We start from the raw sequence: 9,336 nt of genomic DNA, 5'->3' as shown, positions 1-9,336 counted from the left end.
TTATCTTCTTCCATTTTGTTGTTAGTTGTAATTCTTTGTTTTCTTATATTGGTTTTTGCTTTAGAATACCTTGCATACTTGTTTAACTCATATAAGTTGACCTTCATTTGCTTTTATACAACTTCTCACCTAGTATAAAAATAATACAATAATATACTTCCAGATATCTCTTCATAGCATGGGGCTATTTTTTCCCAAATATTTTGTAATATATACAAATATATATATTTCCTATGACTCTCAAAATATTACTATAATTTTTTGAAGTCATTTATTTCTTACAGAATTTTTAATAATATAAGAGATTATGTGTTTATATATTTACATTTTCTGGTACATTTATTTCTTTGTGTAGATCCATATTTTCAAACATCATAATTCATCCTTCTTCCTAAAGAACTTCCTTTTAAATTCTTGTAATGGGAGTCTTCTGGTTATGAATTTGTTCAATTCTGAATGTCTGTAAGAGTCAATTTGTATTTATTTTCATTTTACAATATAAAGATATAAGCCCATTATTTCCTTTTTTATATTGTTAACCTACAGTTTCAAAGATACATGTTCATTTCAGTTGAAATTGAAAACAAAATTGTTCTTTGGACACAAACAATATCCCTCTTATTTTGCAAATTTGTATTATGCATGTTTGCAAATTGCAAAGAGTTTGAGAAAAATGGGGTTATAATATTCACCTTGATAGAAGAGAAGAAGGAGCAATGTATATGCACCTTAAAGAAGAACCCCAGCATGTATGAAGGAAATATTGACAGATTTGAAGGGAGAAATAGATGGCTCTATATTAAAGTGGATTTCAATACACCACTTTCAATAATGGATAGAACATCTAGACAAAAGATCAGTAAGAAAAAAGATGACTTGAACAACAATCTAAACCAGCTAAACCTAACATACCTATATAGAACACTTCACCCTAAAGCAGCAGAATACACATTCTTCTCTACTACATGAGAATCATTCTCCAGGATAAACCATACAGTAGGTCACAAAACATATCTCAATATTTAAAAAATATTGAAATCATACTGTGGCAGTTTCATATTGTTTATGAATTCCAAAAATAGATATTGGATTTTGTTTGTAAACTGGTCTGCTCCTCTGGGTGTATTAGATCATATTAGACTCAGGGACTTCACTTTTACTTTATTAATTCAAGGTTAGGGCTTTTACTTGACCACCTCATTAAGGCAACTTGGTTTGAGTCCCCACCTACAGTTAGCCCACACATGTGGGCTATATAAATGGATGCTTAATCAAAAACAAGGAGACAAATACATGGAGAAGAACGCAGAAGCAGATATGCAGGAAGATAGTGTTCTCCATAAACACATTCCTGGGAAGGGAGATGAGCTTGATAGTCTAAAACTGACATTGTGGACAGAATAGAGCAGCTGAGCCTGGAAAGTAATGAATGCCAGTGAAAATGATAAGCCTTTTGCCGGCCTACAGTCGAGATCAATAGAAGCTGGAAACATGGAGCTTTAAGAGGAAGAAGGAAGGTTGAACCCTCACAGGTATCACCTGCCATCTTGCTTCAGCATGTGGCAACAAACTTTGGGTAAGAAATACCTCTTATGGTACCTTGAGTTGGACTCTTTAGGAACTGGTAACTGTAAGCTTCTACCCCAAATAAATACCTTTTATAAAAGCCAGCAGAGTTCTGGTATGTTGCTTCAGCACCCCTTTGGCTGGCTAATACACATATAATGAATCTTCTTCAACCACAATTAAATGAAGTATAAATCAAAAACAGAGAGAAATTGGAAATTTACCAATATGTGTAAAATAAACAATGTACTCTTAAACAACCTATGGGTCAAAGAAGAAATCACAAGGGAAATTCAGAAATGTCTCCAGGGAAATGAAAATAAAAACACAGCATACCAAAATTTAAGGGATACAGCCAAGGCAGATGTGAGAGGGAAATTTATAACTCTACATACTTACATTGAAAAAGAATTATTGTCACAAGTCTGAGACTTTAAAACCAATTTTTCTCAAAGCTTTCAAAAAATTTAAAGGGAAGGGAACAATACATAACTCATTTTATGAGGCCATCACTCATACTAAAGCCAGATTAGAATTCCACAGGAAAAGAAAAGACTATTATCCCTAATGAATATACATGCAGAAACCTCAAAAATATAGTTGCAAACTGAATCTAAGAGCATCTCAAAAGATTCTACACCATGATCAAGTGGGATTTATCCCATTTATGCAAGTATGGTTTTGCATAATAACATCAATGAATTTAAGAGAGAATATTTACTGAACAAAGAAATGAAAAGCACATTTTCCTCTCAATTGATACAGAAGAAAAAAAAAAACATTTGACAATATCCAAGACCCCTTCTTGAAGAAAACACATACAAAACTAGGAACAGAGGAAATTTACTCAACATAATAAAGGGAATATTTGAAAAAATCACAAGTAATATCATGCTCTATAGTAATAGTTTGAAAACTTTCCATGTAAGATCAGAACAACAAAAGAATATTCACTGTCTCCACTGTCATCCACCATTGTACTAGAAGTGCTGGCTGCAGCAATTAGGCAAGTGAAAGAAATGAAAGTTATTCAAATTGGAAAAAAAAAAAGCCTAAAAGTTTCCCATTTACAAATCATACAATCCTAAATAGAAAATCATGAAAATTCCATAACAAAGTTCCTAGAGCTAATACATGAATTCAGCAAAGTGGCATGGTATAAAAGGAACATGCATAGTAGTTACTTATGCACTAGTAATTAAAAATCTGAAGAAGAAATCAAGAAAAAACTTCCATTTACAAAAACAACCAAAATAATCAAATACCTAGGAATCAGTCTAACAAATTATGTAAAGGATTTGTATACAGAAAACTACAATATATTGATAAAAGTAATCAAAGAAGACCTAAAAGAATGGAAGGGCTTATGTGGTCATGGATTGGGAAGCTAAATATTCTTAAGATGGCAATGCCACCCAAGGAGACTTAAAGATCAAACAGTCCCAATCAAAATTCCAACAGCTTTGTTTGCAGAAATAGAAAACCAATCTTCAAATTATATGCACTGATAAGGCACTCCTAAAAGGCAAAGCCATTTTGAAAAGGAAGAATGAAGTTGGAGGAACACACTTTCCAATCTAAAAACATATTACAAATTCATAAGAACCTGAAAAGCATGGTACTGATAGAAGGACAAGCACATAGACTGTTTTTCTGCTGGTCTGCCAAAAGCAATATTCCAGAAATGCATTGGCTTTAACAATGATTTATTAACCTACAAGCTTACAGTTCTGAGGCCATAAATGTGACCAAATTAAGGCATCATCAGTTGAGGCATTGTCATTGAATGCCGGCTGACAGTGATCATGGGCTCCTTTGTCATAGGGCTAGGAACAAGACAAATTACATGGCAGTCTTTACTGGTCTTTCTCTTCTCCTCTGGGTTTTCTTGCTTTCAGCTTCTGGCTTAAGTATCTTTCTCTCTGTCTCTTTGTATTCACTCCATTAATAAAGGATTCCAGTAATAGGGTTGAGACCCTCCCTGGGCTACACTTTATTTGAAGTAACCTAATGAAAAGATCCCACCCGCAACAAGTTCACACCTTCAGGAATGGGCTAGCTTCAAGAATATGATTCTCTGGCATACATACATTCTTAAGCTACCACATATACCACTGAAAGAAAATTGAAAGTTAAAAAATCAATACATGTTTATGGCCAGCTGATGTTTGACAAGAGTGCTGAGTGCACTCAATTGGAAAATAATAGTGTCTTCAACAAATGCATCTGGGAAAACTGGATCTACATATGCAGAACATGAATGGGGACCCTTATCTCACACCATATACAAAACAACTTAAAATGAATCAAAGACCTAAATGTAAGAGCTGGAATTATCAAACACCTTGAAAAAAACATAGGGCAAAATCTTTAGGATCCTGTGTTAGGCAGTAGTTTCTTAAACTTTGCACTCAATGCAAAAGCAACAAAAGAAAAAGTTAAATAAGGCTTAATCAAAATTAAAAACTTTTGTGCATCAAAAGATTTTATCATGACAGTGAAAGAACAACCTATTCAATGGGAGAAACATTTGGAAGTCAAACATCTAATATGAGTTTAATATCTGCAATATACATAAAAATCCCTCATCTCAATAGTAAAAAGACAACCAATTTTAAAAATGGACAAAAAACTTGAATAGACATGTCTCCAAAGAAGAATTATAAATGGCCAAAAAGCATGTGAAATGATCAAAATCATTAGGTATTTGGGAAATGCAAATAAAAAATGCCATGAGGTACCATTTAATACCCACTAGAATGGTTACTATTAAAAGAATAAGCAATTGGAAATTACAAGTGTTGTATAGGATGTGGACAAATTGGGACACTCATCCCTTGCCTGCTGGGAATGTAAAATGGTTCAGTTGTTGTAGAAGACTTTTGGCATTTCCTCAGAAGGTAAGGGATAGATTGACCATATGATCTGGCAGTCCCACTCCTATGTATATACCCAAAAGAGTTGAAAACACAGTGTAATGGCTTCCATTTTGTGAATCCCAGAAAAGATTATGTTGCACTAATCCATTCCTCTGACTATGGGGCCCTTTGATTGCATTACATTCCATTAAAGTCCTTGATTAGAATAATTGAGTAGATTGCTTTAGGGTTTTTGATTGGCCCGAACCATGGTCCAAGTTGGGTATACACCCTCTTACTGGGCCTTATGTAAAAACAGTGAACACGCAGAGAAAGAAGAGACACAGAGAAAAAAAGTCACCATTTTGACCCTGCCATGTGAAAGAAATGGAGAAACCTAGAGAGGATGAGAGAGAGAGGACAGAGACTGGAATCAGCAGAGAAGCTGAAAAAGTCAGGTCCTGGAAGAGATGAGCCTTATGCCTGATTGCCCACAGCTGAGTTCTGTGAGATGGTGAGGCTGGAAGGGAAGGCAGGGATTCTGGCAGAGATTGGCCACCATCCTCTCTGGCCAAGTGTCAGGATACCCAGGTCATCAGTAACTGACTTTGGTGAGAAAGTATCTCTGATGATGCCTTGATTTGGACATTTCATGGCTTGGGAACTGTAAGATTTTCCCCTAAAAAATTCTCTTTATAAGTATCAAGCCATTTCTAGTAATTTTGCAATGGTAGCCCATGGTAAACTAAAATACAAGGTCTCAAACAGTTAATTGCACACCAATGTTCATGGCAACATTATTCACAAATGTCAAAAGATGGATGCAACCCATCAAGAAAGGAACGGACTAATACAATGTTATATAAACAAGAAATGGCATATTTTCTTCTATACAATGGAATGAAATTCTGATATATGCAACAACATGAATGGACTTTGAAGAAATTATATTGTATGAAATAAGACAGACATAAAAGAAAGATATTGCACGATATCACTAATATGAAATAACTACAAGAAAATACATTGACTCAAACTAGAATTTAGTTTATCAGGGCATCAGCTGGAGTTAAATAAAGGGGATAAATGCTTAAATTGTAATTAGTTTTTATTTTGGTTGATTATGTTTTGCTAATAGATGGTGGTGATGGCAGCACAACATTGCGAATGCAATTAACAGCACTGAACTGCTACTAGAATAATTTTTTAAAAACCAAAATATATGACTGTACAACACAGTGACTCCTATTGTACACAATGGACTATTGTTAATAGTACAATTCTAAAATTTTTTATTCATCAGTTGTAGCAAATATACCTCAGTAATGCATGTTGTTGATAATAGGTGGTATATCGGATATCTGCATTTTATGCATGATTTTTCTGTATACTTACAACTTCTCCAATTTAAAAAAAAAATGGAGAAGCATAGGAAGAGATTCTACCACAATTTCTGACCTCACAATTTTCCTTATCCCTTTTGTGTTGTGGAGCTGGCCTGTGCCCTCATTATGGGTCACTGATCCTGTCCAATACTGAACAAAGTAACCCATATGTGCATAATGAGTTGCTTGTATAGTGTTGCCAATCTATTTTCTGGCACCTTAAGGGCCTGGACCAGGAACTTATCTCTGAACTGCCATTTCTGAACTTAACCAGGAGGCAGAAGCAGCTTACACCCAGAGAAATCAACATAGGACCTGGCCTGAGACAAAGAACAACCATTTCAAATACTCAAATTAGAGTACCAAGTAGTGGGATGAACTTTATTCAATCAGAATTAGAGAGAACATTCAGAGTCCTGTGAATGGGACAATTCCTAAGGCCAGCATCCCATGCCAAGGGCAAGACACAGGCTCAGAAAAGTTGAAGAAAAGCCCAACGTTTTGCATTCATGGTGGGAGAGCTAAAATCTGAAAAAGAGCTCCAGCTTATACTGTGGGAGGTGTTTTTCATGTCTCTACCTGGATATAAACTGAAGGAACAGGCAAGTCAGGGACAGGTCATCAAGATGGATAGTTAATAAAGAAATAGAAGACATGGACAATACATCAATGCAAATTGTTAATAGACAATCAAAATTCATTGATAGTGATAAAATTTCTGTTTCAAGTGAAAATCAGAATTTTAGAAAAACACCGTACCTCACATAAACTTGAGATCTTCCAAATATTTAAGGCACATTTGTAGGATTGTTGGTGATATTAATGAATGTGGTTTATTTTGGTATTTTATATAAAATATGTCATATTTTTAAAACCTCGATTATTCTGTGAACCAATAACACCTATATTCATGTTTTACACAAGATATTACTATCTCAAACAGTCTCATGTATGGATTTTAGCTTTCCTCTTAGTAATATATATGACCTTATAATTTCCCTTTCAACCATTTTCATGCCCATATATTATAATAACTCTGCTAGCTACAAACACCGTGATATGCTTTCAACAATTTTATTCATTTCCAAAGATTTACAAACTTTTTTCCAACCCTGCACAGATGAACTCTCAGCTTTCTGTTCTCTACCCTCATGCTATTGTCTATTAACTATATTCTAATTATTAACTCCATAAGTTGACACAATGTATTTAGTTTATAACTGTGCAATCATAAAGTGTCTCTCTTGCTTCACTAAAAATAATATCTTCCAGGTTTATCCATGTTGTCATATACTTCACAACTTCATTTCTTCTTACTGTTTCATAATATTCCATTATGTGTTTACACCAAAAATTTTTATCCTTTCCTCAGTTGATGGACTCCTGTGTTTTTTCCAACTTTTGGCAGTCATGAATAATGCCACTATGAACATCAGTGATTAGATGTCTGTTCTGGGCTCTGCTACCAGTCTTCTGGGTATATACCTAGTAATGGTATTACTAGGACCCATGGCAAGGCTACATTCAACTTACATAGGAACTGGCAAACAGTCTTCCACAGTTGCTGTACCATTCTACATTCCCAGCAACAGTGAATAAGTGTTCCTATCTCTCCTCACCCTCTCCAACATTTACAGTTTTCCTACTTTTTAATAGCAGTCAGTCTAATAGGTGTGAAATGATACCTCATTGTAGTTTTGATTTGCATTTCCCTAATCACTAGTGATGTTGAACATTTTTTCATGTGTTTCCTCACCATTTGTATTTCTTCTTTGCACAATTGTCTTTTCAAGTCTTTAGCCCATTTTTTAATCAGATAGTTTGTCCTTTTATGGTTGAGTTGTATGATCTTCTTATTTTTCATGGATATTAAACCATTATCAGAAATGTAATTGCCAAATATTTTCTGGTTCTTGGTATTATATTTTGGTCTTTGATCTATTTTGAGTTAATTATTGCATAAGGTGTGAGATAGGGGGATCCTCTTTCTTTCTTTGGCTATGGATATCCAGTTCTCTGAGCACAATTTGTGAAGACTGTTCTGGTCAATGTAGGAGGGCTTGACTGTCTTGTCAAAAATCACTTGACTGTAGATGTGACAGTCTATTTCTGAGTTCTCAAGTTGGTTTCATTCATCATTATGTCTGTATTCATGCCAGTACTGTGCTGTTTATACCATGAAGTTAAGTAATATGCTTTAATGTCCACAAGTGAGAGTCCATCAACTTCATTCCTCTATTTTAAGATATTTTAGCTATTTGAAGTCCCTTACCTCCCAAATAAATTTGACAATTGGTTTTTCCATTTCTGTAACAAAGGCTGTTGTGATTATTATTGGGATTTCATTGAATCTCTTAATCAATTTGGGTTGAATTGACATTAGAATGATATTTAGTCTTGCAATCCATGAACAAAGAATGTCCATCCAGTTATTCATCTTCTGTGTCTTTTAGCAATGTTTTTAGTTTTCTGAATACAGTTCTTTTATATCCTTGTTTAAGTTTATTCCTAAACATTTTAATGTTTTAGTTGATATTACAAATGAAATGCTTTTCCTGATTTCCTCCTCAGATTGCACATCAGTATTGTAGAGAAATGCTTTTGACTTATGCATATTAATCTTGTATCCTTTCACTTTGCTGAAATCCTCTATTAATTCTTGTATCTTTGTTGTGGATTTTTTTCAGGAGATTCTAGGGATAGGATCAAATCATCAGTAAATAGTGAAAGTTTTACTTCTTCCTTTCTATTTGGGTACCTTTTATTTTTTTATCTAGCCTGATTACTCTGACTAGGCCTACAAAACAATATTGAAGAACAATGTTGACAGTAAGCATCCTTGCCCTGTTTCTGAACTCAGAGGGAAAAATTTTAGTCTTTCATCTTTGAGTACAATGCTAGCTGTAGGTTTTTTCATACTGTAGGTTTCACTTTACCATACTGAGAAAACATCCTTCATTTCCTATCTTTGGTGAATTTTTATCAAGAAAGCATGCTGTATTTTGTCAAATGCTTTTTCTATATCAGTGGAGACGTTCATGTGATTTCTCCTCTTCAATTTTGGTTACTAATTTATTTTCTTGTGTTGAACCAACCTTGCACACCTAGAATAAACACACTTTATCATTGTGTAATTCTTTTAATGTGCTTTTGGATTATTTGCAAGTATTTTGTTGAGGATTTTTGCATTTATATTGATTAGACATATAGGTCTGTAATTTTCTTTTTTCATAGTATCCTTATCTGGTTTTGGTATTAGGGTGATGTTGGCTTCATAAAATGAGGTTCATGGTATTATTTTCTGTTCAAACTTTGGAAGAGCTTGAGCAAGATTGATATGATTTCATCCTTGAATGATTGGCACAATTCACCTTTGAAGTCTTCTTGTCCCAGGCTTTTCATCTTTGGGAGGTTTGTGATGACTGTTTCAATCTCTTTACTTTTGAATGGTTTGTTGAGGTCTTCTATTCTTCTAAGGTCAGTGTAAATGGTTCACATGTTTCAAGCAATTAGCCCAACTTTTCTAC

This window comes from Dasypus novemcinctus, chromosome 22 (genome assembly GCF_030445035.2).
Source record: "Dasypus novemcinctus isolate mDasNov1 chromosome 22, mDasNov1.1.hap2, whole genome shotgun sequence".
Taxonomy (NCBI): domain Eukaryota; kingdom Metazoa; phylum Chordata; class Mammalia; order Cingulata; family Dasypodidae; genus Dasypus; species Dasypus novemcinctus.
This window is presented reverse-complemented; position numbering follows the sequence as displayed.